General features: G+C 38.7%; 1 pseudogene across 1 annotated transcript; it reads right to left on the minus strand.

Annotated features, from left to right (window-relative positions):
• Positions 1-9,260: 9,260 nt before the first annotated feature.
• LOC308240241 (olfactory receptor 6N1-like) lies at positions 9,261-10,183 on the minus strand (annotated as a pseudogene). Its single transcript has one exon. The product of its transcript is annotated as an olfactory receptor 6N1-like (transcript).
• Between the last annotated feature and the right edge of the window lie 3,657 nt (positions 10,184-13,840).

Genomic DNA, 13,840 nt, shown 5'->3' on the forward strand with positions numbered 1-13,840 from the left:
CATATAAACAATGTGTTCTTCACAAACTCTTATCTGTTTATTGAATCCAGGCTGGCAGAACCTAGTGTGACATGCCTGAGTTAGCAGATACATTAACACTTGATCTCTTTGGCATTGGCTGGAACGAAAATGTTTGCAAGTGCATGTACCAAATAATAGAAGCATCCTGGCATTGTCCAAGTCCTCTTCATTGTAATTGTTTCAAATGGATATGTCTCTATTTTTTTGTGCCAAGTGAACCTGACATGATTTGCCCTTTCCAGGTTGATTCCAGGCAATCTTTATAGACACTAACCATTGAGTTGGGCTAGGATGTAAGGGGTGTCCTTAGTAGCTATCATGCAGTATATTAGACTGTTTACTCATCAAACAAATGTCCCCAGGCTGTCTATTTTTAGAAGTATCCTGTCTTCTTTCTAAAGTCTTTGCTTGTTGGTAACATTGTTTATGCCTCCAGTAGCCCTTTGGTATTTTCTGTTCTATCCTAGATTCAAAAAGCAAGCTGAGTTACAATTTGTATAAATAAGATTGGGAACTTGAAGAATTTTTCTGTAAGTACAATACATGTGTTTTGATGCATAGATTTTGTATCATCTCTTTTGGCTACTCTAATGTTTTTAAAGTTTAATTTATCGTTTTTAGCTTTGAGAGTACTAGACCGTTATGGTTTCCAGAAAGGGAACCTTCAGGTAAGTGGTATATCATTGTAGTTAGGGTTAATGTGAAGTAATCCTTATTAATTTAGACTTTACTAGTTTGTAACATGGAATCTTTTATTAATAAACTAGGCTTTTGTGTTTACCATTTCACCAGCTACAAAAAGATAAGATATACTGGTAAATTAATACCTTAAATGGAATAGCAAGGGTAATACAAGTTTTATTTACATGTGAAACTTAACTATACTTATCTGTTTTCTAATATGGATCCCATTAAGCTACCTATTTGGTGATACAATTCACTGTATATATTTAGAAATAGCAATAACAACCTCAATTAATCAATCTATTGAAAAAGAAAGTTCATTTGAATAAATTCAGCCTGGTACTTTGAGACATAGAGAATTAATGGAAGCTCTCTGTCCTTAGTTTGTGGTAGTGACAGCTGAAGAAAAAAAGAGAGCCAAAGCCATTTTAGTGTGGGAATTTAAAAGTCTGTAGTGTCTTCAGCTCAAGAATAACCGTTGTTGGGTCATGTCCAAGAAGCAGAAATATATCCCACAAGCACGAGAAAGTCACAGCCTCCTCTTGGAACATGGATAGAATGGAATGTTTCAGACATTACCCTTTGAATTAATTTTCTCAACAAGAAAAATCAATATTAATACAGGTGTTATTTTATAGCTTTGAAATATATTCTGACTTTTCACTAAGTCAGATTGGTCTTCCCACCAGTTACTAATGTGCCAGGTATCATGCAAAATGTTTTATATGTATAATTTATTTAAGTCCATCAACTTTGCATATAGATATTATTTTCATCATGTAAATAAGGAAACTGTAGTTCTGTGAAAGTGACTCATTTGACCAAGTTAGTGAATGGTCAAATTGGGATTCAAGCTAAGTTCTAATTCCTCAGCCTGCTACCTTAACCACTACTAGTTCCATAAGACATAAGATAAAACAAATATGCTATAACAGGTACATGTCAGTAACTAAGCTGAGACTCATGCTAAGGGGCCCTTCCAAACTCTACTTACCTACTTCCAAGCTCATGGGGCAATGACCTTCAGTTAGTCCTGGCTAGTATGATGATTACAAAATATATGAAAGATGAAGAACAATATAAGGGTCCTAATTTTTACTTGTGGCTATATCTAAAGAACCCAAAGAGACGTTGTTATTCAATGTTTGGAACTGTGACCAAGGCCAAACTTGCAATGTTTTTTTTAAAATATATTTTATTGATTTTTTACAGAGAGGAAGGGAGAGGGATAGAGAGCTAGAAACATCGATGAGAGAGAAACATTGATCAGCTGCCTCCTGCACACCTCCCTCTGGGGATGTGCCCACAACCAAGTTACGTGCCCTTGACCGGAATCGAACCTGGGACCCTTCAGTCCGCAGGCTGACGCTCTATCCACTGAGCCAAACCGGTTTTGGCAAACTTGCAATGTTTTAACTCTTTTTTTAAAATTTTATTTTATTGTTTAAATTATTACACATATTAGTACATATATCTCCTTTTTTTCCCCACTGACCTTCCCCCAGCCTCCCCTAACCCATGTAGCATGCCCTCATCCCTCCCCCAGTGTCTTGTGTCCATTGGTTGTGCTTATATGCATGCATACAAGTCCTTCGGTTGATCTCTTTCCCCTCATCCCCAACAGTCCCCAAGTTTTCTAATCCACTCATCTGCTGATGGGCATTTAGGCTGTTTCCAAATCTTAACTATGGTGAATTGTGCTGCTATGAACATAGGGGTGCATATATCCTTTCTGATTGGTGTTTCTAGTTTCTTAGGATATATTCCTAGGAGTGGGATTACTGGGTCAAATGTGAGTTCCAATTTTAGTTTTTTGAGGAAACTCCATACTGTTCTCCACAGTGGCTGGACCAGTCTGCATTCCCACCAGCAGTGCACGAGGGTTCATTTTTCTCCGCATCCACGCCAGCACTTGTCGTTTGTTGATTTGCTGATGATTGCCCTTCTGACAGGTGTGAGATGGTACTGCATTGTTGTTTTGATTTGCATCTCTCGGATAATTAGTGACTTTGAGCATGTTTTCATATGCCTCTTGGCCTTCCTTCTGTCTTCTTTCGAAAAGTATCTATTTAGGTCTGTTGCCCATTTTTTTATTGGATCATTTATCTTCCTTTTATTAAGTTGTATAAGCTGCCTGTAAATGTTGGAGATTAAACCTTTATCAGTGATAACATTTGCAAATATGTTCTCCCATACAGTGGGGTTTCTTGTTGTTTTGTTGATGGTTTCTTTTGCTGTGCAAAAGCTTTTTATTTTGATGTAGTCCCATTTGTTTATTTTCTCTTTAGTTTCCATTGCCCTAGGGGCAGTATCGGTGAAGAAGTTCTTTTGGCATATGTCTGAGATTTTGTGCCTGTGGATTTTTCTAGTATTTTTATAGTTTCCTGTCTTATGTTTAAGTCCTGTATGGATTTTGAGTTAATTTTTGTGTATGGTGTAAGTTGGTGGTCTAGTTTCATTTTTTTTGCATGTATCTGTCCAATTTTCCCATCACCATTTATTGAAGAGACTATCTTGACTCTATTGTATGTTCATGACTCCTTTGTCAAATATTAATTGAGCATAGTGGTTTGGGTCAATTTCTGGGTTCTCTATTCTATTCCATCCGTCTATATGTCTGTTCGTGTGCCAGTACCAGGCTGTTTTGAGAACAGTGGCTTTGTAATACAGTTTGAAATCTGGTATTGAGATCCCACCTACTTTGTTCTTCTTTCTCAGGATTACTGTGGCTATTCGGGGTCTTTTTTATTCCAAATGAATTTTTGGAGAGTTATTTCTAGGTCTATGAAATATGCCATTGGTATTTTAATGGGAAGTGCATTGAATCTATAGATTGCTTTGGGTAGTATGGACATTTTAATGATGTTGATTCTCCCAATCCATGAACATGGTATGTTCTTCCATCTGTTTATGTCTTCCTCTATCTTTTTTTCAGTGTCCTGTAGTTTTCTGCATACAGGTCTTTTACCTCCTTAGTTAAGTTTATTCCTAGGGCAATGTTTTAACAAAATTGTCAATGTCAGCTAATCAGCCTGCATGCTATTTTCATGTCACTGAAAAAATGAGTGGCTATTGTTTAGAGCAAGGATCAATATCAGATATTGTGTGAAATGAATTTTCAAGTGAGATGCTTTATGTGTTAAGAGATACTTATGAGGGGATGAATAATATCAAGAGCAAGAATTGGAACTGACATGAAAGGTGTCTATTATGATGCATGAGTTGGTCACTTATTCATCCACAAGACCAATTAAAATATTGAAAAGATCAGAGATTTACTTGAATAAGTGTCATAATAGTTCACAACTGTAAGGATGATGACTGAATAATACAATTTGGATGAAAAAACTAACTGTTTTCAGGAAGAAAACTAAACACAAGAAAAGTTTCTGAAAAGATGTCAATGTATTTTGAGTGATAAATGAATACAGGAAGGAGTAAACATTTGTTCTGAACTTTCAAGGGATGCTCAGTAAAACAAGGAATCCTCAAACAGAATAGTAACCAGGATGGAAAACATTTTTCCTAGTATGACCAAGAAAAAAAACAAACTGCTAGATTCTTCAGAGGCAAACTACAGCATTCCAGAGACCAAATAGGTGCAGAATCTGACCACAGATGAGGATATTGGAATAATGCTATTATGCTAATAATGATGATACTGTCCATGCAGAATTCACTTCTCAATGGTCAGTATAGTTTAATAGGATAGACATTCTAAAATACTGGAGGAATTATGATTGGCTTCTTCACCACAATAATGCTGTAATTGGCAAATCACTTTTGCAATTTTAGTTGTGCCTGGGACATTGAAAAATCCCTGTGGATTTATTTCAGTCCTTGGATCTTCAAACAATATTAAACTTGCACAGGGGAAACATTAAAAAATTAGGCTTACTCTGACTTTGTCATTCCATAAATGTGCTTGGAATCCTATTTAATTTCCCACAACTCTATTCTAGAATCAAAATCTCTTGTTTGGTTCCCCAACTGATAATTGATTCCTCCTGAGATTGGGGTTTTGATTTGCCTTTCTTCAGGCCTCTCTAATCCTTACTTAAATATTATGTTTCTATCTGCTCTTGGGAGTTCTGAATTGTTTCTGCCCATTTCTTGCCTTGAACTCTACTATTGACACTACCAGGTCTTCCTGACACTTTAGTCATCTGTTTGGGCTTTCATTATAATAAGTAGGCCCTTCTTAGACCTTATGTAAGCCCTGCAGGCCTGTCTGATCTTTAGATCCTGGACAACATTTAATTGCTTGTAACTTATTTGAATGGTACTATTTAATCTCCAAAGTTATTTATCAAGCAAAGTTTAAATAGACTTTTAACCATTTATAGAAAGCAAAACCATCCTCAAAAGATAAAAGTTAGCCTCAGCCTTGAAATAAAAGAATGTATCTAAGGATCTGAAGAAAATACTCAAAAAGAAGTTCCAGTAATTTTGTTTTAGTATGAATGCAATAAGTGTATAGTTTCCCAGGGGACTTCTGTGGAGGGGATAAATCTCATTTGGATATATAAATTCTGATGGGTTTGTCACATAACCATCCTATTACTTTAGTAGTACTGTGAAACACAGTTTGATATTAGCTTTATTAAACCCTACTGTTGACCAGATAGAAGAATTGTGAGACTAGACACCATGTCTGCACACTTCATTTGTGCCTTCGTTCACATTTATGCCAGCATTGATCTTGCACTACAGATAAAGTTGGGCACAGAAGGCAAACAAAGATCCTGTAGAGCTTCAGAGGAAGAAATAGAAAATGGGTTAAAGTTTAGAAATATTGGTGGCCCTTGCCAGAAAGCCCTCAATGTTGTTTGCCTCTATTCTTGGTTTGTATGGCAATTAACTTTTGAATCCCACTCTGAAACCAAATCAGTTTGGCTGGGTTTCTTATACCTATCTAACTCTTGGCAGCCCTTTCTTCCTAAAGTCCTGAAGTTTTATGCAGGTCCTCTATTTGGAGTTCTATCTCAAGGTATACTGTTCTGGAACACAACTATAATCTTTCACAATTAGTGCCACTGTCCTAAGAGCCATGCAGCCTTGCCCACTTCCTAGCCAGCACCCTTTGTATAGAAATGCTAATGTGTACAGGTTCCTGATGTTGAGCCAGGTACTGTTGGTAAGCTTCCTTTAGGCCAGTGGTTGGCAAACTGCGGCTCGCGAGCCACATGCGGCTCTTTGGCCCCTTGAGTGTGGCTCTTCCACAATATACCACAGCCTGGGTGAGTCTATTTTGAAGAAGTGGCGTTAGAAGAAGTTTAAGTTTAAAAAATTTGGCTCTCAAAAGAAATTTCAATCGTTGTACTGTTGATATTTGGCTCTGTTGACTAATGAGTTTGCCGACCACTGCTTTAGGCCAAGCCTGAAGCTTGTTTTCCCTCTCATTGCCCCTGATTTATCCATTTCAGCTTTTCTCTTCCTCTTTCCTGAGCAACCACTGAGGTACCAGCAAGCCATCTGACCAAAGCAGTGGGGGTTAAGGTATAAATTGAAGCTGAAGCTCTTCTAATCTAGTATGACAGTTTGTATTGATCAGGTTAATGAGGATAATTTCTCATTGGCTTGTACAGAGAAATGAAAATTTAATCTGATTTGCTGTTAATTACTCTGTCCAATCATTAAAAATGTTTCACTAAATAGAGAAAATCTATCCACATTGCAGAGTCAGTGTATCAGGCAAAGCACTGGGAAAGTGTTGTCTTGTGTTCAGCAGGGAAACTGCACTACTATTGTGAGCAGGATGTGCACTTTGAAATGTTTCTTACTAGTAGGAATAGGTTGTCCTGAGACATACACCCTCTTTCAGTTCCCTCAGGGAAATTACATGTATTTGTGAGATTATTGCTGGGGAATACAAAGTTATGTGGTAGTTTGGGGAACAGAGTGAAACTAATTGGCCCACAAGAAGATTAAGTAACCACAGTGTGAATGAGAACAATATAATTTTTTATCAAATAAATGAAATGACTTTAGATGGCTCTTTTTTATTCTTTTATTAAGTATTTATTGTACAATTATTCTGTGTTAAGCATTGTGCTGAGTACTGGGGATGTAGAATTCAAATAAAACACAGAGAGATCCTGCCTTTGCTAATTATATAGTCTAGGTAGAGAACCACTTATTTTTGTATTCTTATTTATTAATTATTGTATTATTTATTTGTATAACAACTGAAAACCTACCTTTGCCTATCCCTATATATATATATCTATATATCTATATCTATTATTCAGATTATTCAATTGCAGTTGTGAGAAATTTATAATGAAAACGTGTAAAAGTCAGGGTGCTTTAAGAGCATATCATAAAGAGACTGAGTGGAACCCAAAGAATGAGCCAGGTGAAAAGTGGAGTGAGAAAGGGGAGAAAGCATAGCATGTGTAAAAGTTCTGAGGAAGCAAGTAGGTTCGAAGAACTTAAAGAAATTCAGGGAAGAAAGGAGTCAGGGAGCAAAAAGCAGCAAAAATGAGACTAGAGACTGAGGCAAGAGTTTTATCTTTTTTGGACATAAATGTGCTACATGTCTTTGGATATTGTGACAGAAATGTTATTCACTTCCATGGGGCATTTGGACTTTATTCTAAGGGCAATGGGAAGTTGTTGAAGGTTTCTAAATTTAATTGATCTTAGACTAGTAGAAGCTTTTTAAAATTTCCCAGTGGCCAACACACTAAAAAATCCCTCAACCTAGCTCAGAAATCTAGACTCAAGGTAATAAAAAGACATGCATGGATGGGGCAGATGAAGCATTTCCACTCTGCATCTGCACAAAAGGCAAAGCAGAACTCTTGAGAGGCTAAAAGGTAATTACACTTCTACTCTGGATCCAGGTTTTAACCACAGGAGTGTGTTTTGCAGTCTCTATTTCTTAATTGAGGGTAATTACAAGAAGTTAAAACTAGATTAGAGACAATTATACCCTATAAGGAAAGGAGCTCTGTGGGTGGTTGGGAAGGGAGTAGGAAGAACCAGCTGGGAAAGTGTTTCCCAAACTGCTTGTCATTCTTTGACTCATATTGTAGGTGTGTGTGTGTGTGTGTGTGTGGCTGGGGGTGGTGTTTGGAACAAGTCTATCTGTGCTGGTACCTATCTGGAGGGTGGGTAGGTGAAATGAGGTTACACACACACACACACACACACACACACACACACACACACAACATTACTGACAGCCATTCAAGAATACCTTTTCCTCAAATCAAAGTAGTTCATAGGCCAGAAGACAATAAATGGAAACAAAGAGGAAAGGAAGGTGGGGATTGCATTACAATTCCATTGAAGACACCTTATTTGAGCAACACTTTTTTGCTCTAGTCTGGATCTTGATGCTCTAGGAGAAGCACAGTGAGCATATGACCTTGCATTTAAGGAGCTTCCAAGTCTATTTGAGAAGGTTGGTATGCCTGGGGCACAAATGGGGAGAAAGAGACTGGTGAGGATTGAGCTCAGCAAATGGCCAAAAGCCAGGCTGAAGAGCTCCAACTCCATCCTAGGCCACTGGAGAACTATGGAAAGTGATAAATAGGGAAAAGGTAGGATAACATTTGGATTTTAGAAAGATATATCTGACCATTGTGGGGAGGGTAGATGAGAGGGTACGTCAAGAAGCAAGGTTGGGGGTGCTCAGTCAGAGCTGCCTGTGAAGGGAGCTGGGAGTGTCAATGAGCATGAGGGGGAAACTGGGAAGGTGAAGCCAGTGTAGGCAGAAAAAGTGATTTATTTCACCCTCTTCATCCACCAAACATCCATTGTTTTAATTAGTCATTGATTCATTCAATCAACAAATACTTATTTTGTATCTGCTTTGTGCAGAGCACCATGCTAAAAGACATTAGGAGGAATACGAATGATGTTACTCCAGTTTCAAGGGGCTTGATTAACTAACTGTTCAAGTGAATGAAATAGTCAATATGTATTTTAGGATTTTAGAGATGGTAAGATGGAGAGGTGGATGATAAAAGACACAACAGAAAGCAAAGTGAATATACATTAACCCTGAGAAAAGACACAGTAAAGAACATTATTACTATGCAGAAGTGAAGAGGGTATAACAGGAAGTACTAGAGAATAAGTTTGGACGGAGTGACTATTAGTGTACAGTGTATGTAAGTGTGTGTGTGTGTGTGTGTGTGTGTGTGTGTGTATACACATGGGCACTTTTAAATAATATAACCAAAAGCTTAGCACCAACAGATATTTCTATAACATACACACATAGAGATAGAGATGTGGATCTGTCAAATTTTCTCATAGAAGGCATATATATATCATGGTATAGCCTGACAGGGTCACATTTGTATGGCAAACTTAATTTTACTATACAAGGATTAACCTGAAGGTCTCAAGGGCATTAGACGGAAGCACCTGAGGAAGGGTCCCTGCTCTGCTGGCCATTTCCCTTGAAGGAGGGAGGAGCAGTGGTCTGAATTCCCCACTATTCAGCCTAGTGTCTGCTCTCCTTTATGGAATCCCAGGCTGCTCTGAGAAAAGGGTCTCCCTGGGGATGGTAAGGGTTATTATGTACCCATAACATATGCCTAATGACGCATTAGCCCCCTTGCTAAATTTTTAACATCCTTGTTTCTCAGACTGTACATGATGGGATTGATCATGAGAGTGAACATGGTGTCATGTAGGTAGAAGATCTTATTAAGGGCAGCAGCCTGGGTTACTGTGAGAATGGCATACATTGTTCACAATGTTCCTTAGTACAGAGTGACCACTATAGGGTGGGAGTAGTAAATGAAGAAGGTCCATTGCTTATCTGCAGCTTACAGAATTCTGATGATAGTAGCAAAAATGTGGTTATTGCAGGCTATATTGAACAGATAGGACACCATGGTGACAAAGGAGACCAGGAGGAAGGTCATTTTCTGTGCTGTCTCAGGCTTAGAATAGCCCAGCTTCAGCATGGGAGTCAGGTCAGTGAGAATGTGGACAATCTCATAGACTGCACATAATGGCAATGGAAAGTCATGCTGACAGTGACCACAGGGTTAGGAACCCACCCAGCCAAGACCCACACCCACCTGAAAGTAGGATACACGTGTGGAGGTTCATAAGGAATGGGTACCAGAGGGGGCTGCAGATAACAAGGTAGTGGTCATAAGACATGGCTGCCAGCAGAAAGCACTTAACTACCACCATGGAACCAAAGAAGTAAAACTGGGCCATATAACCTGCAAAAGAAATCACCTCAGAACCCAATAGAAGAGTCTTTAGCATCTCAGGGACAATGGAATTAGTGTATCAGATCTCAGGAAAGGAGAAATTGAACAGAAAGAAGTGCAGGGGGGTTGAAGTATGTGATCAAGGGAAATGACGGTAAGAGTATGAAAATGTTCCCCAGCAAAGTCACTACATAGATTCCCAAGATATCCCAAAAGGAGAAAACTGTAACCCACAGAGACTCCCAAATCCCAGGAGGATAAATTTTTTTTATCATGGTCAGATTATTCATATCTGTGAGGGTCACTTGTTAGACCTGAGAAAAAGGGAGAATTATAGCCAATTGGAAAAAGAGCCATGCTACTGGAGGTGAGCCATAGCACCAGAAATACATTATATTACAAAATTCAAAGGCCCTGTCTTTTCCCTTCTGGAACAGATTTTCTGTTTTGTTCTACTAGGTGTATTTACCTAATAGTTATAGCGGAATCAGAAACTATGCCCTGGAGAGTGAATATAGAGAGCATTTTCTCTGCTCTTTTCTACTCTTTCCCTTGACATAACTGGTGATGAATCTACCTTTGGGATATCAAAGTGAGAGGTAAATACCTCTTAATGGGGACATGGCTAGGAAGTTTCTCTGAACTCCTGAAACTCCGCTTTTAAGACTCAGAAGAAATGTGAGCCCAAATCCTAAAATAACATCAGAATTCAGATCAGCATATCTCCCCCTAAAACCCTAAATTTGGGTGGGTTTCACCAGGAACATAATTGGAGGGAGGAAGGGAATTCAGAGCTATTGATCTTGAAGTACCTGTAAGAAAAAGAAAGTTTCTGCCAGGCTCTGGAGACATGAAGTGGATTGCTTCCATGGCATCAAATTCCTATGGAAATTGGGGGGAAATGTATGTAAAGTTATTCACTTGAAATGTTAGAGAAAAATAATGTTTCATCATTCATAAATGAAAATGACATTCCTGACTCACAAGCAGTAGGATGTGCATTTAGAGTTATTTTTCCCCCAGCAGCAGGGATGGGTTAAGCAGTGAGTCATGAACATAGTTCCCCCTCCCAACAACCCACCCCCCAAAGCTCAAAGACCCATATTTGTGGAAAGGCTATCTGGTCTTAGCCTCTGGGCTGTAATAGGATTAAAAATCAGTCTGAGTTGTGGCCTGAATTAGGAATAAGTGTGAAGCCAGAGTTAGGGGCTTGGCTCAGTTGGTGTTCTAGGCTGAAGGCTCAGTTTGTGTCCAGGGGATAAAGCAAAGCTGCCTTTGCTGTTTTGCTTTGGATAATGACAATGTATCTCTAAAAGGGTACAGTTAAGCCATTTTTTTAAAAAATTTCTGTATTGATTAAGATATTACATATGTGTCCTTATCCCCCCAATGCCCCCCACCCCCCACTCATGCCCTCACCTCCCTGTTGTCTGTGTCCATTGGTTAGGCTTATATGCATGCACACAAGTCCTTTGGTTGATCTCTCCCCCTTACCCCCACCCTCCCCTACCTTCCCTCTAAGGTTTGAAGGTCTGTTTCTTTAAAGAACAAAATTATAGCCTGGCCGGCATGGCTCAGTGGTTGAGTGTCAACCTAAGAACCAGGAGGTCACTGTTTGATTCCCTTTCAGGGCACATGCCCAGGTTGCGGGCTTGCTCAATCTCCAGTGGGGGGTGTGCAGGAGGCAGCTGATCAATGATTCTCTCTCATCATTGATGTTTCTATCTCATTCTATCCCTCTCTCTTCCTCTCTGCAATCAATAAAAAATATATTTTTTAAAAAAGAAAAAATTCTATTTTAAATCTACTCAGGGAACTGGCTATTCAAAGGAATCTTATTAAGAATGCTTCTGTGACATGAAATAATTTCTCCATAATTCACCCTTTGTATCACTCTTGGTTGTTAATACACTGAGTTTGTGTAAAAGAAAGTCTACCCATTATGGCAATATCCCAGATATTTAGGGTGCCTAAGGTAGTACGGAATATAATTACAGTATATAAGGAAAATCAATCAGCAACTAGAGTTGTCTCTGGGAGTGACAGCTGCTTCCTAATTGGAGGATTAAACTGCAGTATCCTATTATCATTTCTCCTTGTCTTCAGAGACAAGCCAGCCAGCATTCAAAACTGACATTAACATCATTAGAATTTTATCATTCAATCCCAAGTCTCATTAATTAATAATGGAATGGACTTCATTTTCGCTTTTGGCTCACTGGCATGCTCCTTGGTGCCTTCAAATTCAAAGGTACACCAGCTCCCTAGAGCCTCTCCCATCCTCTCTTTTACTCATTTATTCACCCACCACATATATTTGGACACCTACTATGCATCATATAGTGGACTAGGTAGGCACTGGAAATAAAATCATGAGCAAGAAAGTCATGGTCTGATTGTTCCCAGTGCTTATATCTTAGTAGTGGTGATGATCTTAAAAATAAAATCACCTCAATAAATTAAAAATATAACTGTTAAATTATTATTTTGATAAATGCTATTAGGCAGTAATATAGGGTTCCAATACAGATAGTAATATGCCTGGAGAGGTGGTCTAGTTTTGGTGAGATGATCAAGATCTCTCTTTCATCATATTTAAGCTAAGATCATCAGAGGGGAAGTATTACAGGTAGAAAGGCAGCATGTGAATAACCCTGAGTCAGACACACACACGTGAATACTGGAAAAATTAAAACAAAGAAGCAAACAATAATAACAGCTGTGGCTGGAGGGCAATAGATGAGTCAAGTGGGGGAAAGTGTGATAGGAGGTGAGTTTGTAGAAGGCATGATCTGATTTACAATTTGAAAAGATCCCCCAGGGTTCTATATGGAGAATGGCCTGTAAGAGGCTAAAAGGGAAAGTAAGAAAACAGGCGAGGAAGCTGATACAATCATCCAGGCAATAGGTGGTGACTAGGATCAAGCTGGGTTGGAGTGTGGCAGATTAATTTTAGGGTTTTTTTTGTTTGTTTGTTTGTTTTTACATAGTAGAATTAATATATCTTTTTGCCCTTTTCTGTATAGATATTATACTTTAATGAAAAGTTTACTCTAATGAAATGACATGGATTGCAGATGAAGGATGAATTGCATTCGAAGAGGGCATGAAGGACAGGAAGGAATTAAGGATGAATCCCAGGCTTTTGGCGTAAACAATTCCATGAATGAATTCATGTCATTTCCTGAAATGGGAATACCAAGTAAGTATTTTGTTTGGGAGATGGGCTTTGGAGGGATTTTCTTTTTCTTTTCTTCCCTCCTTCATCCCCTTCTTCTTTCCTTCCTCCCTTCATTCCCCCCCCCTCCCTGTTAGATCTAGTGGTTTATGATCCATTGCTGGGATGATATTTGCAATCTTTATATTGGGCCAGTAATCTGGTAACAGACACAGCCCCAGTCCTGAGAGTCAGAGCTCTCACTGTGACAATATAACAAGCTCCTAAGCAAAAGTCTGACAAATTCTTGCCCTTTGTCTTAAAAGGGATCAGAAAAGAGAATGAATGGGTCACTGTAACCTTTGTTCACCCTGTCGCATTTGCTCAAAGCCCAGGGTTAGCAACCGCATATCAAGAGCATCCTCTGCATATGAAGCACTGGAAAGCACAATTCCATGGGGACTGTTGAACTCTCTTCAATGTGAGTCTCTGCAAAATTGTCATTAATGGCAATCCAACTACCCAGAGCTTTCAATTATCTGATGTATATATATGTTTTTTACAAAACTCTGTTTTGTCTCATTTTGCTTTTGTGTGAAAAAGATAGATAATGAAACAAGCTCAGTCAGAAAACAATTTTCAGGAGATATCCTGGGCTCAGAATACATCAAGTCCTATTCTGTCTCTCTTCTCCATTTTCATCTGTAGTTGTGACCAATCAGAATTAATGCTCAAAATAATGACCAGAGGCTCTGAAAGATTCTCTATCAATGCAGAGTGATTCAAGTAC

Source organism: Plecotus auritus (assembly GCF_963455305.1).
Source record: "Plecotus auritus genome assembly, chromosome: X".
Taxonomy (NCBI): domain Eukaryota; kingdom Metazoa; phylum Chordata; class Mammalia; order Chiroptera; family Vespertilionidae; genus Plecotus; species Plecotus auritus.